The sequence below is a fragment of the Sycon ciliatum genome, chromosome 1, assembly GCF_964019385.1.
Source record: "Sycon ciliatum chromosome 1, ocSycCili1.1, whole genome shotgun sequence".
NCBI lineage: Eukaryota > Metazoa > Porifera > Calcarea > Leucosolenida > Sycettidae > Sycon > Sycon ciliatum.
In genome coordinates, this window is record NC_088643.1 from 46,505,705 (window position 1) to 46,527,296 (window position 21,592).

At 45.2% G+C, this 21,592-nt stretch overlaps 1 long non-coding RNA gene across 1 annotated transcript; it reads left to right on the plus strand.

Annotated features, from left to right (window-relative positions):
* The first annotated feature begins 1,240 nt into the window (after positions 1-1,240).
* LOC135828962 (uncharacterized) lies at positions 1,241-3,181 on the plus strand. The gene is made up of 3 exons (XR_010555778.1): positions 1,241-1,622; positions 1,715-1,880; positions 2,707-3,181. It is a non-coding gene; the product is annotated as an uncharacterized LOC135828962 (long non-coding RNA).
* The last annotated feature ends 18,411 nt before the right edge of the window (positions 3,182-21,592 follow it).

The window sequence follows — 21,592 nt, forward strand, 5'->3', positions numbered from 1 at the left end:
GGTTCTTTTAATCCACCATTCCCAGTTCGCAAGGCTGGGCGGGGTTGTGACTTGTGAGCAGGCTTTCACTTCATCTTTTCTTATTATTTCTGCTTTTCATCTCCCTGTCTGTGCTTTTCATCTCATTACAAAATTCTGCGCATTTTATCTCCATCTGCGCACAAAATCTAGACTTACAACCTGCTTGTTAAATCAAGCACCTGCTTTCAGGCGTAAAAACCCTGTTGTAGATGTCTCAGTCCTCATTTGTTAGACTTACCTGTCTTTATCAATGTAACTTTCTCTCTCTCTCTCTCTCTCTCTCTCTCTCTCTCTCTCTCTCTCTCTCTCTCTCTCTCTCTCTCTCTCTCTCTCTCTCTCTCTCTCTCTCTCTCTCTCTCTCTCTCTCTCTCTCTCTCTCTCTCTCTCTCTCTCTCTCTCTCTCTCTCTCTCTCTCTCTCTCTCTCTCTCTCTCTCTCTCTCTCTCTCTCTCTCTCTCTCCCCTGGGCCCCCTCTCATTCCTTCTATTGCCTATTACTAGTATTAGTATTACCGTAAAGTACCGCCAGAGCGCCCCACCATCTCGTCCTTTCGTGGTCGTCTTGTGGAGGTGGTTCCTGTCTGTAGGTCATACGACACGGACCTTGTACACATATTGCAGTCAATCCGTATCCAGTTTACTTTCAAGCGGATGCGAGGTCTACATAAAACATGACAAGCGTGACCTTAGTACACGAAGGTTCTCACACCGTACAAACTTAGTACAAACTTAGTAGCATTCTGCCATACGATTGTCTTCCCTTGGCTGTAAAATCAAGGTGGGGCGCTCTCGCGAGACGGGGCGCTCTGGCGGTACTTTACGGTAATAATATTATGGTTATTGCTCATCATGGGACATTCGCTACCACTCCAGGCTGTACAGCTGAGGGAGCCACTGCCAGCCCTACTGCCTGCACATAGCAGGGAGTCGTGAAAGCCCTTTTCGAGGTCAAAAGCTTTTGTCAGTGTACTCCTACAACTCAGTACTGACTGTAGTACCATGCGCCATGCCCGGTCCATGCCATGGCATGGCAGGCTGTGTTACTACGGACCTTTCGCTAACGATTTTCGTTAATTTTCCTTTGGTCTGGATTAGGCCACCCTTTCTTTTTTCGTTGTTTAACGTCCGCGCCCGCGTACCTTTTTGCCTCCGACCGGAAAAAAAAACAAGAAAGTAGTAGTACCAATGGGGCTGTTAAGTGATGACGTCACAGTTCCTTCGATACGCATAGCAACGATCCCACTGGGGACAAACAAAAGTAGCGTCGTCCCCACCGACCCAGTTGTCAGTGGCAACATATAGGAATCGTGTACATTTCTTCGTTTCTTCTTTGCTGTTTTCAGTGAGTGTTTTGTTTTCTCTTTGTCCTTGATCTCGACGATGTTGTCGTGCTCATTACCTTACTGAGACGTCTCTTGTGACTGTAGCCAGTGTCATGGAGGATTTTATTGGCGTGACAAGGTAGATCGCCGAGATCGAGCGTGAAAAACGCTCTGCATTAGTAGCTCCTGTAGAATGTTTTCTGGGTTGGCGTATCCATGGTCAACAAAACCAAGGTGCAAGACAGCATGAGAGATCGTGTAAACGATGTGAACTCCAAAAGGTAAGCTCCTGAACAAGTGGAAAGATATGGGTATTTACAAACTCTCTCTTCATCCATCGATTGGCGCTATGCATTGCATTTTGTCTTCACAGATAATCTGGCCAAATTTATTGTAACTAGAGAGTGCAATCGTGCACTGCTTGTGGCCCATCCCAATGTCATCACATGGCTGTGGTGACTAGTGTATATCTGGGAGAATTTTTCCTCGACTGATACGGAGTGCAGGTGGATCGCTTATGAGAAATGCGAACATGTGAAGTAAGTAATATTATTAGTTGTGTCGAAGAAATGTCCAATAAAATAAAATTTACTTTACACTCAAACATACACTGTAGAGGTACATCAAGAGTACATAACCCCCCAGAGTGTGCAACGCCGATCCAGCTCTGCATAGGGTCTTGGTCGAGCGGAATCGGATCTTCTGATGTCATGCGTACACTCCACACCAGCGCAAGGCCGGTCTCGAGGCAGGGCACCATTGTTTTTGATCCAAGAGTACCCGCGACTCCCCGGGTTCCCCTCAGATGTGTACGGTATTATGACGCAAAGATCCGATTCCGCTCGACCAAGACCCTATGCAGAGCTGGATCAGGCGTTGCACACTCTGGGGGGTTATGTACTCTTGTGTACATGTAACATCATGATAATGATTCCATCTTCATTGTCCCGCAACTGGTACACCATACGCACCGAATACATGGTGTGTGTGCGCGCGCGCTTGCGCGCGCGCATGTACATGCACACACTCTCATGCGTGGCCGAGTCGGCCAGATGAACAGACCATGCATTTACACGAGGTGTCCGTAATGTCATTGGAACGCTGTACTTTATGACTTTATTCCAAAAGAGTATGTCTTGCCCCTGACGAATGGAGTTGTGTCTGTGCTCAGCGGGTATCGGGCTATGACGCAACACTGCAATCAGCGCTGCAATTAAAAGAGCACTGCATGGATTATTTTGACTAACTTCCTTTGCGTTTACTTGGTTGAGCCCGTGGTTTCATTTCTGTGTTCTGTCATGATTGGCCTCTGGAAATAATCAGAGTGGATGTCATTTTGCCATATATGTGTGCCTTGTGCGACAGGTTCAAGGCTAGATGCACTTCACATTCGGCGTGCAATCTCAGCGTCTGGGACCTGATGAAGTCTTGGTTGGATGATTATTCAAGCCTGATACTACTCGACACACCAATGTTCATGTCAATGTAATTTTTTCAGAGCTGCACTATTTACGTGTTGACGCTTACTTCGGTGTTAGCGTGTTTCCCCCGGATTGTTTCTATCATCATGATCGTGTGTTCTTGGGCTGAGCGAGCACATGCACAAGTGTGCAGCTATAACCCTGTGTATCTTTGGTTACACTTTGTTCTGCAATGCATGTACCTTGTAACATTATGTGCTTGCACTGCTTTGTCTGGCCTGCGTATTTCAGGACTATTCAGTGCATTAGACCCAGGTTTGTTTGGTTGCCGGATGACCTCTTGTTGCGTCGCTCTGTATTTGTATTCATCAATTTTTGGGCTTGAGAATTGAGCTGTTGTGTGGTTCCCAATATGAAAACATCATGCTGGTGCTCTGTGTTTCGATTATCAACTGTCGGAGCAGTCCTGCATTTATTAGCAGAACGGTCAATACTGTAGTCTTTTCACGTGTTTGTCTTTTTTGTGTTTTCGCCGGGGGTATTAGCGGTAACGTTGCACACAGAACGGCAGTGTTGCATCACCGGACGACCCTGCCTCTGCATCTGACTTAATTTCCCCAGGATCTGGTGCAGTTACACCAGACAGCCACTTCCTGTAAACACGCAAACAGCAAAAGAAGAGATCCCGCAAATCAGGAAAAAACATTATGGAAAATATAGAGTACTTCTTTTTGAAGTAGATCATACAACATTCAATAATCTGGAGTAATTACAGTGAGACAAACACTTCAAACAGTGCTCTCTCTCTCTCTGTCTCCATCCTTCCAAAAATACCCTATGACAATTCCCTAGAATTATTTTATTTTATATTCTTAGGACATCATTCTGAACATAATAAATTCTTCCATGGGTCTTCAATCACCACGGAGGGCGAAAATATATCTAAGTCATGCAGTTTACGGGAGGTACGAGCTGTCATGGATATAGAGGCTGATATTGTGCCAGCGTGAGGGCAGAGACAGAAAGAAGACACTGATTTCTTGAACAACTCACCTATATATAATCGAATCCACAAGGAGCGCTCATACTTTGATCCATCAGGACGCGAAACATCTTCAAAGCACTCTCAAACACGGAGTTTTACTGTGGGCAGCCAATTTCACAGCCATCATGAAGGCACTCGACGACTACAGGAGTTTTGTAGAGGAAAGAACAAGGAGTAAAGAGCGACAACAATCGCTTGAAGAAAAAGCAAAGAAAAACAACTGTCTCTCCAGTCATTTAGATGCTGTTGCCCTTGACATCTGGTTCCATCCAGAGGACGCGACTTTTGTTTTGTTATCAGACGTACGCCGTCTATATATGGGTACTGTACTCTACGTTATTACTCTACTTATCACACTCTTTACACGGCAGCACGGAATGAAGATTAGGGTAACAGTTATATTCACTGAACATAAAGAGGACTAAAGCAGAGGACTCGGGGGCAATTATGAGGAGAAAACAACTCGGAGGACTACCAACTGTAAGAGCAACTGGGAGTACTACTCGGAGAATCAACTAGGAGAACTACTCGGAGAATCAACTAGGAGAACTAACTACGAGAACTACACTGCGCAAGCGCAGCCTTCAGAATATAACGAAAGCTATGGAGGGAAAAAGAGGTGCATGCAGTAAGTGGCAATACGCCAATAGGGTGAGCGGGAAAAGGGGTGCATGCAGTAAGTGACAGGGTGAGCGGGAAAAGGGGTACGGTGCATGCAGTAAGGGAGGCAAAGGGTCAGCAGGGCAAAGGTCAGCGGGGAGTGCATGAATGGATGTGTGTACAGGGATGTGCAGATGTGTATGTATATGCGTACGGAAGTGTGTGCATACGGGAATGTGTACGGGTCTAAAGGGCTCATACAACATTACCCCCCTCTCCGGGTGAGAAAACTCGTGTCCCCACGAGAAGAAAATATAATATAAACAGGGAATGGGTGAAACTCATGCACAAAACAACCGCACATACACAAAGTCACACAATCATGTACAAACTCACACACAACGCATAATCACCACCCACATGCACAGCACACGATACACATGCACAACACGTGAAACACAAAGGAACATAAGGAGAAGAAAAAAAGAAAAGAAAAAGTAGCAGAACAAATGCATGGAAGTCAGTTCATAATTGAAGTGCGTTGAAGCGGAAAAGCCTGAAGAAGGTCAAGCCGCTAGCCGAGGCTGCTGCCAAATGAGAACTGGGTAGGCAACATCCTGTGGAACACACAGCTCGAGACCAACACGAAACACAACCAGAACAGAAAGCAACCACAAAAATACAATGCCCTCGGATATACGCAATAGGGAGGCTGAGGACGAACACTCAGCTGAAGGTGGAATACCAAAGGGGTCAAGGACGAGAGAGAAATAGGGAAGTGATAATTTCTCTCACTTTTGAAGGGCTAGATTGAACAGCGAGGACGAACACTCAGCTGGAGGTGGAAAATCAAAGGGATATAGTATAAAAACGATTATTGGAAGGGTCAATGGTGGGAACTTTGGAAGTTGGGAAACCTCAAAGTCTGAATGCACAAAAATAAAAAACACCGTTGGAAATGTACGGGGTCCATTGGTGTGAAATATTTACATAGAGTGAAAGAGGGATCTGTGTCACTCTCGTAAAGATCACTACTTCATGGAGAAAAGCAAGACAGGGGAGGGAGTGTCCAGGATTCAAGACATCTCGACACAGCTGGAAAGTAAGAAAGCGGAAGGGAGTGTCAAGGATTCAAAACATCTCGACATAGACAGAAAACAGGAAAGGGGAAGGGAGTGTCAAGGATTCAAAACATCTCGACACAGCTGGAAACTAAGAAAAGGGAAGGGAGTGTCAAGGATTCAAAACATCTCGACATAGACAAAAAATAGGAAAGGGGAAGGGAGTGTCAAGGATTCAAAACATCTCGACACAGCTGGGAACTAAGAAAAAGGGAAGGGAGTGTCAAGGATTCAAAACATCTCGACATAGACAAAAATAGGAAAGGGGAAGGGAGTGTCAAGGATTCAAAACATCTTGACATAGACAGAAATTAGGAAGTGGGGGAGGGAGTGTCAAGGATTCAAAACATCTTGACATAGACAGAAATTAGGAAGTGGGGGAGGGAGTGCCAAGGATTGAAAACATCTTGACACAGCAAACGAGTCTTTTATATATTAGGGTCCACTCTTTTGGACATAAAACTGTTAGCGGCTCCACATAAAGCGTATTACTTTATGGATGCAAAGGAACGAGCGCTGCCCACAAGGTACAGCAAAAGAGCTGGCAGAAAGGCAACCGGTTTATGGAGACAATCAAAATATTTACATGGAATATCAAGGTGGTCGTGTATGAAGAACGAAGATCACCACACAGGGAATGTTGAGGAAGGAGGTGAGAAACTTCACATTCAAACTCAAACATGTCTTCCTGTGTGTTCCTTCACACGAATCAAGCACCAGGCATAAATACGGTCAATGGGGCAGCTTCTGCAGAATAGTAACGACAAGAGTTACTGAGCACAGAGCTTTTGTTAGAGAGGATACAACTTCAGACTAACAAGTGGGTCTGAAGAAGCCGGTTCACAAAGTCAAATTTTTATTCAGGTGGTCTGGTACCATGAAAAACCATTTCCAATTCCCCAACTGCATGGTCAGAATGGGCAATGTGGCCCAAGGGGGTATTGCAGTAATAGGTAATCTCTGGTGGTCTAGCACCATGAAAAAGTCTGCATAAAGTACCGTCATCACCATTAGGAATTGGTAATGTAGAGTTGGCAAAACAATATTCTGGAGGTCTAGTTCCGTGAAACTGAACCTCCGAATTAACAAGTACATTATCGGGGTGGTCACATCTCGGAGAGAGGATTGGGCGGTACAGTCTCTCTTCGGAAGATACAGAATTTAAAGTGGATGGATCAACTGCGCCATCCACAGGATGTCCTGTGGGCGAAATATCGTCCAACTCAGCGAACGAAAAAGTGTCCATTCCATGCCAAGTGGCGATTGGATGATTCTCACGCAATACAACTGGGGAATCTGATGGATTTAGCAAGCGACCAGGAACTTCGCCGGCAACACTCGACCTTACCAAGGTGGAACCAACTAACACAGAACTACATGAGGGGGAGGGCATTCGCTCTACCAATCCAGTAGAGAATGAGCATGCAATTCTGCCAATAGCAATCATTTCGGAACGAGCTGGAATGTGTACATGCTCCTGCAAAATGACATCACTACCTTCGACTGGGGCCTGTCGCTCCACAGTTCTGTGGGGGATGTACGGGACGAGTGGGGTCGAACTCCCACTCCAGGTCATCGTACAATTACTCAAGTTTAAAACTATGCCATACTTCACTAGGACGTCAGCGCCCAACAAAAAGTCTTAATGAAGTGATACCCCCGACACAAACTGCACAAACAAGTGTGACATTCTTTGAAAGTTTACTTTTGGCTGACCGGTTTCACTACTAGGTGTAGATCATCAGAGTGAAGAGTAAAGTGGAACGAAACACAATTTTATGCTCCCACTAGGTGGGTAGAAAATGTATTGACACATGTGGGCCGCCAAAACGCTAGGGGCCCCAAGGGCATTGGGAAATGCTACGGTAATACGGTCATGCAATAATTGCACAAGGTGTATGTGTGTCATGTGTCATGAATGAAGTGCGCATGCAACTATGAGTACTATATTCATGAGGTGAATTGAATTTTAGGCGGGAACCAAAGCTTGGACCCCGCCTAAAATTCAATTCACCTCATGAATATAGTACTCATAGTTGCATGCGCACTTCATTCATGACACATGACACACATACACCTTGTGCAATTATTGCATGACCGTATTACCGTAGCATTTCCCAATGCCCTTGGGGCCCCTAGCGTTTTGGCGGCCCACATGTGTCAATACATTTTCTACCCACCTAGTGGGAGCATAAAATTGTGTTTCGTTCCACTTTACTCTTCACTCTGATGATCTACACCTAGTAGTGAAACCGGTCAGCCAAAAGTAAACTTTCAAAGAATGTCACACTTGTTTGTGCAGTTTGTGTCGGGGGTATCACTTCATTAAGATTTAGGCGGGGTCCAAGCTTTGGTTCCCGCCTAAAATTCAATTCACCTCATGAATATAGTACTCATAGTTGCATGCGCACTTCATTCATGACACATGACACACATACACCTTGTGCAATTATTGCATGACCGTATTACCGTAGCATTTCCCAATGCCCTTGGGGCCCCTAGCGTTTTGGCGGCCCACATGTGTCAATACATTTTCTACCCACCTAGTGGGAGCATAAAATTGTGTTTCGTTCCACTTTACTCTTCACTCTGATGATCTACACCTAGTAGTGAAACCGGTCAGCCAAAAGTAAACTTTCAAAGAATGTCACACTTGTTTGTGCAGTTTGTGTCGGGGGTATCACTTCATTAAGATTTAGGCGGGGTCCAAGCTTTGGTTCCCGCCTAAAATTCAATTCACCTCATGAATATAGTACTCATAGTTGCATGCGCACTTCATTCATGACACATGACACACATACACCTTGTGCAATTATTGCATGACCGTATTACCGTAGCATTTCCCAATGCCCTTGGGGCCCCTAGCGTTTTGGCGGCCCACATGTGTCAATACATTTTCTACCCACCTAGTGGGAGCATAAAATTGTGTTTCGTTCCACTTTACTCTTCACTCTGATGATCTACACCTAGTAGTGAAACCGGTCAGCCAAAAGTAAACTTTCAAAGAATGTCACACTTGTTTGTGCAGTTTGTGTCGGGGGTATCACTTCATTAAGATTTATGTTCAATATGACCTCCCTCAAACGTGTTCTTTAGTATGGACAAGAAGTCCCACGTTGGCCTACCTAGACCCGGTGCTGGCTCTGTCAGCGTAGTACCGCCACGCTCTAAACGCCTCCGTGAAGACACTGCTTTCGACGATGATGTCGATGATGATGATGTCGCCATAATCGACGCCCTAATCAACGAAAAGTCATCTGAAGCTGCAACCGACGCTGCAACTGACGACTCTGCCGATTCTGCCAATGCCTCACCTGTTACCTGCCCTGGCGACCGTCCTCTACCAGATGATGAGCTAGAGAGGTACGTTACCTGGTGCATTAATCGTGTATTTACCAGTAAGAAGGTTTTGTCCGAACAGTCGGAAAAGAAAGACAAGTTGCAAGCTCAAATTGATGGAAACTCCTTTCAAGATCATATCATTAAGAAGTTTTCTAAGCTCTCAGATAGGGCCAGATTGATTGAATGCACAGAGTATGTGAATAAGCAAATAGCCGCCTGCAATACCAAGCTGAGTAAAGCAGAAGCTACGCTAGATTCAGCTAACACTGACTTCAACATTCTCGCTGAAAGACTTTCATCTAACGAAGCAACCAACATTTTTGCCAGTCAACTCACTTCCCGTTTCAAATATCTTTCTGGGCTAAGACAAGCTTGCATCATCGCTAAACAATGTCGGACTGATTTAACCTCAGCCAGAAAAGACAAGCCAAAAGACAAGATGGATGTTCAAGCACTGCCTCCAACCTCAGAAGAGATTGGCGCTCTTATCAAAAAAGAAGTCACTAGGCAAGTCATTTCCCAGCAGCAGCAGCGACAGCAACCGAAAAAACAGCAACAGCAGCAGCAACAGTCTAAGATTAGTCGAAAAACCAGCTCAGCAAAGCCTGCTCAGCAAAAGAAGAAGAAGAAGACGGCAAAAAACGTTACAGTGAAATTGTCCCACGGCAGAAGAAAAGGCAAAAATCATTCTTAGACTTACGTTTGAAATATATTTGGAATCTCAATCTGAATAGACATTCTACGTACGTTCTAAACTCTGGTTTTCATAACTTTTCTAGTTTCAATTTCACACCCATTGAAAAGCAAGTTCTCGGATATGGGTCTAACTTTAGACCCTCTACTCACTTGCCAACACAGCAGCAATTATCAAACGATATTTCTGCACTTCAACGTAAAGTCAGATGGAATGACCTGTTTAATCGTTTTAGGACTACAGTGCCTAGCAAACAATATATTCCACATTTTCACCTCCCTTCAGAGAAGGTTCCTCCTACCGCTTTACCTCATGTTGAATTTGCTCTACTTGATTTCCGGTCAAGATTAGAATCTAGCATCCATGCAGCTCAGATTACAAGCAAACGTAAACATAATCTAACCCCTAGCGAATTATCAGCGTATCTCTTATTAAAAAACAGACCAGATATTCTTATTTCTAAAGCAGATAAAAATCTTGGCACTGTTGTTTTAAACAAAGAAGATTACATAGCAGAAGGCCTTCGCCAGCTAGCTGACAGAAAATATTATTCTCCAGTATCTTCAGATAACCAAGCACTGCATGATTCTCTACACCGTGACCTCTCAGAAATTTGTAAAGTACACTCTGCCCTACTTTCTGAACGTGATGTCACTGCATTATTTAGCTCTTTCCCTTTTAAACCAGCTAAATTCTATATGCTTCCGAAAATCCACAAAAAACTTGTTGACGGCTTAGTACCGGGTAGACCAATTGTCTCTTGCATTGGATACTGCACCTCCCCGTCTTCTAGATTTATAGATTTTCACCTTAAAAACATCATTCATGAAACTGCCAACACTGTACTTGCTGACACAGATAGTCTAATCTCTAAACTTGCAAATACACATTTCCCTGCAAACAGCAAAGTAGTTACAGCTGATGTTGTCAGTCTTTACACAAACATGAATTGGCACGATACAATTTCTGCAATTGATGAGTTTTTGAAAGATGCTGAGCATCCATTGCGGCCTCTTTTGATTGCACTCATTGCCTTTGTTCTGAAAAACAACTATTTCAAGTTTGAAAACGTTTTGTATCATCAAGAACATGGCATGGCCATGGGCACTCCCATGGCGGTCAATGTAGCAAATGCCTTCCTTTTCATCCACGAAAAGAAAACACTGTCTATCTTTAAAGCTTCCATCTATCTTTTTGAAAGATTTATTGACGACCTCTTCCTAGTCATAGATGATAAGCTCAGCATAGAATCCTTGCAACAGTCTCTCTATTCAGATTTACCTGACATTAACCTCACCTGGTCAAATGTTAGCGATGAATGTGTCTTTCTAGATTTAGAACTCTTCTTAGACAAATCAGAGACTAATTGTAATGTCCTGTATCGTACATATCAGAAACCCAGGAATGCTTATCTTTACATTCCGTATAAGTCAGATCACCCAAAATCAAACTTCCGCTCATTTATCATTGCAGAACTCTGTCGATATAATAGAACTAATTCAAGATTGTCTGATGTTCTTACTATCCGTGAGCGTTTTTGGTGCAGACTTAGGCTCAGAGGCTATCCTCCACATTTCTTGGCTCCTATCTTCATGAATATTGAACCTCGTGTTACACATCATTCTGCTGCCAAGAAAGCGAAGACCAGCCACAACAGGAATACAATTACATTTGTTACTTCCTATCACCCGCATTTTGCAAGAAATCGTCTTAGAACGATATTAACAGAATCTTTCTCCTCTTCCAATGTTGAGATCTTCTATCGCAAAACGAAACAATTGTTTCACTGAAGCTGGTTTCTGATAAACATTTTCAAATGTTTGTTCTCTTTTCTCCATTCTCCATACTTTCATTGTTTGCAGGCTTAGTCGCCTGCATTTAGGCGGGGTCCAAGCTTTGGTTCCCGCCTAAAATTCAATTCACCTCATGAATATAGTACTCATAGTTGCATGCGCACTTCATTCATGACACATGACACACATACACCTTGTGCAATTATTGCATGACCGTATTACCGTAGCATTTCCCAATGCCCTTGGGGCCCCTAGCGTTTTGGCGGCCCACATGTGTCAATACATTTTCTACCCACCTAGTGGGAGCATAAAATTGTGTTTCGTTCCACTTTACTCTTCACTCTGATGATCTACACCTAGTAGTGAAACCGGTCAGCCAAAAGTAAACTTTCAAAGAATGTCACACTTGTTTGTGCAGTTTGTGTCGGGGGTATCACTTCATTAAGATTTAGGCGGGGTCCAAGCTTTGGTTCCCGCCTAAAATTCAATTCACCTCATGAATATAGTACTCATAGTTGCATGCGCACTTCATTCATGACACATGACACACATACACCTTGTGCAATTATTGCATGACCGTATTACCGTAGCATTTCCCAATGCCCTTGGGGCCCCTAGCGTTTTGGCGGCCCACATGTGTCAATACATTTTCTACCCACCTAGTGGGAGCATAAAATTGTGTTTCGTTCCACTTTACTCTTCACTCTGATGATCTACACCTAGTAGTGAAACCGGTCAGCCAAAAGTAAACTTTCAAAGAATGTCACACTTGTTTGTGCAGTTTGTGTCGGGGGTATCACTTCATTAAGATTTATGTTCAATATGACCTCCCTCAAACGTGTTCTTTAGTATGGACAAGAAGTCCCACGTTGGCCTACCTAGACCCGGTGCTGGCTCTGTCAGCGTAGTACCGCCACGCTCTAAACGCCTCCGTGAAGACACTGCTTTCGACGATGATGTCGATGATGATGATGTCGCCATAATCGACGCCCTAATCAACGAAAAGTCATCTGAAGCTGCAACCGACGCTGCAACTGACGACTCTGCCGATTCTGCCAATGCCTCACCTGTTACCTGCCCTGGCGACCGTCCTCTACCAGATGATGAGCTAGAGAGGTACGTTACCTGGTGCATTAATCGTGTATTTACCAGTAAGAAGGTTTTGTCCGAACAGTCGGAAAAGAAAGACAAGTTGCAAGCTCAAATTGATGGAAACTCCTTTCAAGATCATATCATTAAGAAGTTTTCTAAGCTCTCAGATAGGGCCAGATTGATTGAATGCACAGAGTATGTGAATAAGCAAATAGCCGCCTGCAATACCAAGCTGAGTAAAGCAGAAGCTACGCTAGATTCAGCTAACACTGACTTCAACATTCTCGCTGAAAGACTTTCATCTAACGAAGCAACCAACATTTTTGCCAGTCAACTCACTTCCCGTTTCAAATATCTTTCTGGGCTAAGACAAGCTTGCATCATCGCTAAACAATGTCGGACTGATTTAACCTCAGCCAGAAAAGACAAGCCAAAAGACAAGATGGATGTTCAAGCACTGCCTCCAACCTCAGAAGAGATTGGCGCTCTTATCAAAAAAGAAGTCACTAGGCAAGTCATTTCCCAGCAGCAGCAGCGACAGCAACCGAAAAAACAGCAACAGCAGCAGCAACAGTCTAAGATTAGTCGAAAAACCAGCTCAGCAAAGCCTGCTCAGCAAAAGAAGAAGAAGAAGACGGCAAAAAACGTTACAGTGAAATTGTCCCACGGCAGAAGAAAAGGCAAAAATCATTCTTAGACTTACGTTTGAAATATATTTGGAATCTCAATCTGAATAGACATTCTACGTACGTTCTAAACTCTGGTTTTCATAACTTTTCTAGTTTCAATTTCACACCCATTGAAAAGCAAGTTCTCGGATATGGGTCTAACTTTAGACCCTCTACTCACTTGCCAACACAGCAGCAATTATCAAACGATATTTCTGCACTTCAACGTAAAGTCAGATGGAATGACCTGTTTAATCGTTTTAGGACTACAGTGCCTAGCAAACAATATATTCCACATTTTCACCTCCCTTCAGAGAAGGTTCCTCCTACCGCTTTACCTCATGTTGAATTTGCTCTACTTGATTTCCGGTCAAGATTAGAATCTAGCATCCATGCAGCTCAGATTACAAGCAAACGTAAACATAATCTAACCCCTAGCGAATTATCAGCGTATCTCTTATTAAAAAACAGACCAGATATTCTTATTTCTAAAGCAGATAAAAATCTTGGCACTGTTGTTTTAAACAAAGAAGATTACATAGCAGAAGGCCTTCGCCAGCTAGCTGACAGAAAATATTATTCTCCAGTATCTTCAGATAACCAAGCACTGCATGATTCTCTACACCGTGACCTCTCAGAAATTTGTAAAGTACACTCTGCCCTACTTTCTGAACGTGATGTCACTGCATTATTTAGCTCTTTCCCTTTTAAACCAGCTAAATTCTATATGCTTCCGAAAATCCACAAAAAACTTGTTGACGGCTTAGTACCGGGTAGACCAATTGTCTCTTGCATTGGATACTGCACCTCCCCGTCTTCTAGATTTATAGATTTTCACCTTAAAAACATCATTCATGAAACTGCCAACACTGTACTTGCTGACACAGATAGTCTAATCTCTAAACTTGCAAATACACATTTCCCTGCAAACAGCAAAGTAGTTACAGCTGATGTTGTCAGTCTTTACACAAACATGAATTGGCACGATACAATTTCTGCAATTGATGAGTTTTTGAAAGATGCTGAGCATCCATTGCGGCCTCTTTTGATTGCACTCATTGCCTTTGTTCTGAAAAACAACTATTTCAAGTTTGAAAACGTTTTGTATCATCAAGAACATGGCATGGCCATGGGCACTCCCATGGCGGTCAATGTAGCAAATGCCTTCCTTTTCATCCACGAAAAGAAAACACTGTCTATCTTTAAAGCTTCCATCTATCTTTTTGAAAGATTTATTGACGACCTCTTCCTAGTCATAGATGATAAGCTCAGCATAGAATCCTTGCAACAGTCTCTCTATTCAGATTTACCTGACATTAACCTCACCTGGTCAAATGTTAGCGATGAATGTGTCTTTCTAGATTTAGAACTCTTCTTAGACAAATCAGAGACTAATTGTAATGTCCTGTATCGTACATATCAGAAACCCAGGAATGCTTATCTTTACATTCCGTATAAGTCAGATCACCCAAAATCAAACTTCCGCTCATTTATCATTGCAGAACTCTGTCGATATAATAGAACTAATTCAAGATTGTCTGATGTTCTTACTATCCGTGAGCGTTTTTGGTGCAGACTTAGGCTCAGAGGCTATCCTCCACATTTCTTGGCTCCTATCTTCATGAATATTGAACCTCGTGTTACACATCATTCTGCTGCCAAGAAAGCGAAGACCAGCCACAACAGGAATACAATTACATTTGTTACTTCCTATCACCCGCATTTTGCAAGAAATCGTCTTAGAACGATATTAACAGAATCTTTCTCCTCTTCCAATGTTGAGATCTTCTATCGCAAAACGAAACAATTGTTTCACTGAAGCTGGTTTCTGATAAACATTTTCAAATGTTTGTTCTCTTTTCTCCATTCTCCATACTTTCATTGTTTGCAGGCTTAGTCGCCTGCATTTAGGCGGGGTCCAAGCTTTGGTTCCCGCCTAAAATTCAATTCACCTCATGAATATAGTACTCATAGTTGCATGCGCACTTCATTCATGACACATGACACACATACACCTTGTGCAATTATTGCATGACCGTATTACCGTAGCATTTCCCAATGCCCTTGGGGCCCCTAGCGTTTTGGCGGCCCACATGTGTCAATACATTTTCTACCCACCTAGTGGGAGCATAAAATTGTGTTTCGTTCCACTTTACTCTTCACTCTGATGATCTACACCTAGTAGTGAAACCGGTCAGCCAAAAGTAAACTTTCAAAGAATGTCACACTTGTTTGTGCAGTTTGTGTCGGGGGTATCACTTCATTAAGAAAGATGTAAAGGGGTGCTGGAATGGTCCAACTGCAGGGTAAAGGTCACGGCTCCCGAAAATTCCATGGGGCGGCCCTCTGCAGAATACAGACGTCTTACACCAAATACGTCTTCAGCACTATGGGAGTCCGGATGAACATCAGACTGTTTTAGGACACTCTCTTTCACGAGTGAAACTGCGGCACCCGTATCAACAAGGATACGGCTGACATGAACAGGAGTGGTTGCACTAGCATCTGGATTAGGAAAGTTAAAGGTACCCGAAACGTAAGAACCACTTGAACGGGCAGAAACATTAGGGATGGTCAGGTCGAGGTATTCATCATCAGTACATGTATCTTCTTCGTGGAGAGCATTTACAGCTTGCAACACGGGCGTGGTATCAAGCGCGGAGGTAACGGGCAAAACAGGTGTGTCATCCGCATTTTGATCCATCAACACTTGAATAGCTAAAAAATTAGGGGTGTTGTGATGGATTTCCGGAGGCGCAAAGGGAAGAAGAGGCTCATCCTCTTCTTCAAACTCTTCTAAGAGTGGGATATGCGCCTCCGAGCCGTCATCACAACATTCCGTGCATGCGGAGTAAGGGGCACCCAGCGAAGTGTCTGCTAACATCTCATACCCAACAGTTGAACCCACACCACATTCCCCAGAATGACAATCAGCATCACCCCAAGGCAGAATGGATTCCAACCAACTATCAGCCTTACTTAATTTACTTTTACCACTATCACAAAGAGACACAAAAGTTGTGTCGACAAGAGAGTTGTCATCAGCAGGAACTTCTACATTATCATCGTTAATTCTACCAAAAGAAGAACCCGCCTCGTGACTCAGTTTAAAGGCTGGTCACGGAAACGAACATTATGAGAGGGTGGGCCATGAGGTGGGGGACCATATCTATCATCTCTACCGTTACGTGGGGGCTGACGGGAATTGTTACGAGGTCCATAGCCACGGGAAGGAGGATGGGACGCTCCTTGGGGGGTCTTACGGGAAGGAGGGTAAAACGCTCCCTGATCCTGGGGACGGGAAGGAGGATAAAACGCTCCTTGTGCCTGGGGACGGGAAGGAGGATAAAACGCTCCTTGTTCCTGGGGACGGGAAGGAGGATAAAACGCTCCTTGTTCCTGGGGACGGGAAGGAGGATAAAACGCTCCTTGTTCCTGGGGACGGGAAGGAGGATAAAACGCTCCTTGTTCATACCCTTGATGAGGAGGGCCGGCATACATACCCTGGTAAGACTCCCGGGGATGCCCATGATAATTATCCTGCTCAGGGTGATGGGGCGGCCCATAGTACGAGCCGTGGTCAAAATTACGGGGAGGAGGGTCACGATCAATTGATGAACGGGGGCCCCGGACAAAGCTCGGGGGTGGGTTGGAGTCATAAGGACGACCAGAAGGGGGATTATCATAAGTACCCTCATGCTTATTCTTACGATTAGTAAATTTTGACTGCCCTTGATGGTCTGGGTGGTCACTATTGCTACTTTTACTGTTAGTGGTGGTGGAGTTAGATATGCGGGTTTCCAATTTCTCTACTGCCAAACAGAGACGGGTCAACGTGTCCGGTTCATCTTTGTCGGCACTGCTTTTAATAGACCCTCGGCGGTCGTCTCGTACAGAGGACACTGCAACTCTGTACTCATCATGTTTAGCAGAGGCATCCGCAAAAGAGTGAGCCTCCAAATAGAGAGCTCGGCGAAGAGCGTCATGCATGGTCCTAGGCTGACTATCACGGACCCTCATGCGGAGTGACTCCCCCAACGCCTGGATAAAAGACTCCATGGCGTAGTCATCTCGTTCCATTTCTCCTGCTCTAGGATAGGCTCTAGCCGTCAAAAGGCGGATGTCATCTGCCAGGGTAGACAGAGACTCCCCATTTTGGCGGCGTCTAGTACGCAGCTGCGCTCTTCGGACATACTGAGCTTCGGCTGGCATGTACCTTTCAATCAAAACTTGGCGAAGAATATGGTAGTCATTCGTCTCGACCAAGGATAAGCTCAATAAAAAGCGCGATGCGCTATCTCGAAGAGAACGTTTTAAAAGGAGCAGCTTGCTATGCGTCTTTTTAGCCATATCACGCCACTCGGCTTCACTAGCCATACCATCACCACCACTAACACCTAAACCTCTAGGACTATCATGAGATCCCTTCCAACTAGAGGTGGGCCTGTACCCTTTCCCTTCCGACTGGAGAACCGGGGTGGGTATGTCCGGCACAGAGTACATGGTATTCAGAAAGGGGTTTGCACCCTGCTGAGCAGAATCAGGGGTTGAAAATAACTCAGGTGGCCCATCTGCAGTGGTCTCCCCTCGGGTAACCGGGGATGGCCGAATTGGTCTAGCCAAAGGAGTACTATTGATCCACCCATTGGCATCGCATGCCATGTCAAAGTCAAGGAGAAACGCCTCAAAGTCTTCATTTTCTTTGCCAAAGAAAGGGCGGGGACTAATCCAAGAACCCTGGGCCGTCATATTTGCAACCGAAAATTTGAGGAACGTTGCACCGGGAGATTGAAAAGGACACGGGGAAAGGTACTACCCCGGAAACACCACGTAAAAACAAAGGGTAAGGTACGCTTTAATTTAATTAAGGCAAAGAGGTACTTAGAACAAGAACAGTAGTAAGGCTGAAAGTGATAAAATCCGTTTTTTTTTTTTTTTTTCTGCCAAGGAACGAACACCAATCCCCAAACAAGAGAACGATACGAATTCACCCGCTGAATAAGAAAGAAGCGATATAGACAAACTTAAGCTTGGGTACTTACGCAGGGAAATGGAGCGGTGGGAGATTCATCAGCTGGGCAGCTAGTCGGGCAGTACAGTCGGTAGAGCAGTCGGTATCGCGGTAGAGCAGCTAGCTCAGGGTCGTGGGTTGGCTTTGAGCTAAAAGCTGGGCGCCAATGTTATCAAACGCACGCCGTCTATATATGGGTACTGTACTCTACGTTATTACTCTACTTATCACACTCTTTACACGGCAGCACGGAATGAAGATTAGGGTAACAGTTATATTCACTGAACATAAAGAGGACTAAAGCAGAGGACTCGGGGGCAATTATCAGGAGAAAACAACTCGGAGGACTACCAACTGTAAGAGCAACTGGGAGTACTACTCGGAGAATCAACTAGGAGAACTACTCGGAGAATCAACTAGGAGAACTAACTACGAGAACTACACTGCGCAAGCGCAGCCTTCAGAATATAACGAAAGCTATGGAGGGAAAAAGAGGTGCATGCAGTAAGTGGCAATACGCCAATAGGGTGAGCGGGAAAAGGGGTGCATGCAGTAAGTGACAGGGTGAGCGGGAAAAGGGGTACGGTGCATGCAGTAAGGGAGGCAAAGGGTCAGCAGGGCAAAGGTCAGCGGGGAGTGCATGAATGGATGTGTGTACAGGGATGTGCAGATGTGTATGTATATGCGTACGGAAGTGTGTGCATACGGGAATGTGTACGGGTCTAAAGGGCTCATACAACAGTTTGTCCCCAGTGCTCTCCGTTGCTATGCGTATCGAAGGAGCCGTGACGTCACACTTAACAGCCCCATAATACCGTAATGTCGCGTGCATTAGCCGGGGCTTATATGCCTATAAGCCGGTGATGGAGTCAGGCTTGTACACAAGACAGGCTTATACACGAGACAGGCTTATATGACAAGCACCACTCAATAACCAGGCTTGTATGCGCAAACTGCTGACTTTTGGACGTCAAAACCAACATTTTCCAACGGGATTTTTTTCTTTTTTTTCGCAAGTGTACGGTACCATGCAAACATGAACATGTAAAAGGCGCGCTCACCAGTCTTGCGTAGTAGCCCGGCTTACGCACGCGACACGTGGCGCGTCTCGTGTACTGGCCCGGCTTATGCATGCGACAGGCTTGTACGCGAAAAGCTGTTGCAGATTTCATGCTTCTACACGAGACAGGCTTATGCACAAATCCGGCTTATGCACGCGACATTACGGTATGCGAAGTTGTAAATAAAAAAGGGGCACGCCACAAATCGGACTACAAACTGCAATAACTCAAAAATAAATCGAAGAAGAAACGTCCACCATGTGGAGCAAAGAAAAAGGCCAAAGAAGGTCTGGAGTTCGGGAGTAATATGGTGGCGGAGTTTGAAAGTTTTCTTTGAATTGCTATGGTTTTAGGAGCGAATTAGGCCAAACACACTGTCACATTCTCTGCCTCCACTCCTCGTGTAACTCAGATTCCACATCAGACTGCAAGCAGTCCTTGCGGAATCTTCAATTTTGTTGGATTCATCAGGCATGTGCTCCAATGTAGATCTACCATCAAAGAGTGTTGTTCTATGCCTGCAAGTGCCGTTAGACCCAGAAATCTTTACTTATAAAGAAGAGGCACCTGTGACGTGTGTCTGTGTGTGTGTGTGTCACGCTCCTTATAAAGAAGAGGCACCTGTGACGTGTGTGTGTATGTCACGCTGAAGCGCTGCGGAGCAGCGCTGCCCTGAGCACGCGAAGCGTGCGAACAGTGTAGCACAGTGTAGCTAGCGGCCGCAGAAGCACTGAGCACGCGAAGGGTGCGAATCGTGTAGCTAGCGGAAGCAGCCACAGAAGCACCGAGCACGCGAAGCGTGCGAACAGTGTAGGTGGTAGCGCTTATACTAGCAGACACGATCAGTACGAGTAGCAGTAGCAGCCGCGCGCAGAAGCACAGAGCACGCGAAGCGTGCGAATCATGTAGCCACCTAGCCTAGGCCTAGGTAGCACTAGCAGCCGCACAAGCGCTGCGGACCACGTGAACCGTTCTCTGCAAACAGAAACATCTGCAACAAAAGGATACAAAAGATTTGCACTGACTGCACTCTGCATCTGATCTGCAGTGAAGAGCGCATCGCACTTTTGTTCGTAAGTTTATGAATTTTTTGAGCCGCTTCATCCGCCACCAGGTGATGGACAACCCTGACCAGCCTCCCGAAGGCGTAACAGACGTCCCTCCTTCTCCTTCCAACCATGAAGAACCTTCCTCACCAGGACTTCAGCGGTCTGGCCACCACCACGTGCTGAGCAAGTGTGCTGTTCATGTACTTGCTTCACCCGCATGCCACATTCGGCCAGGCAACGCTGGCCTGGGGTGCTGCTAGTATTGTATATATCACATGCTTTACTGGTCAAAATGTTTGATTGGGGTTTCCAGTTTTTGGAATGGGCTTTTGTTTTTTTTCCGCCCTCCCGCGTACCTTTTCGCGAAAAAAAGGACGTTAAACAATGAATTAACGTATATAACAAAGGGTGGCCTTACGTACCGAAGTTTCGTAAATAGAGAGGTTCCGCACTACGTAAAGTTGAGCAACTTTACGTTAGTGGGTGGGAAAAACCCGTGAATTCGCGAGTTTGCACTCCACTAGCACTTACGGAAAGTTGTCTACGGAGAGTACGTAGATAGGGCTCTGATAACGTAGCTGGTCCGTAAGTGGATTAGGGTACAAATTTATGACTCTCTCCCCAGGTCGATCTGGTCGTACACTGCCGCGTTCGGAGTTGCCAAGGGCAGCTACGTGATTTGAAAACTCCGTATGGCGGAACCCAGATCCGCATGCAGTTTACGTAAGACTTTCCGTAGATCGACTACGTTTTTTACTAACGTAATTACGTTATGCGGAACCTCTCTAATGTCTGTCCTGCGTGCATTCTGCCAAGCGCCTACATAGGTAGGCAGAATGCACGCAGGCGCAGGCCTACAGGCCTACAGGGCCGGGCGGTCATGGCCCTGGCCTGGGGCTGGAGGTGCAGCCTGCATGTTGCGATAGCCATGGCGACAGTCGCTAGACTAGTGGCGCTGAGCTAGCTACAAAACTTTTTTTATAGAGGACTTTCCATTACATCACCTTTTTGGCGCCTTCCCGGTGTCCACCCAAAGATCACCCATAAGACAAGTCCGTGTCCTACGGTAAAATGTGCTTGGGTGGCAAAAAGAGAATCAAATGTGTTGTTCGGTGTACGGTGGAAAATGATGTTGCAGGCCGTCGCAGTGGTGAAGCACTTTTGCTTTTCTTTGATGTGGTGAATAGTTTCGGTAAGTCGCGAGGATTACTAGCCGCAGTTACTCTACTGTTTATTCCAGCCTTGAAGAGGCGTTGCCGCGAGAAGATTGACAGAATCCGTGGGCCCAGTGCATTGATCCATATTTACCCATATTTACCTATGGACGAAGACCTTTCAGCCAATCCCCCTGCGT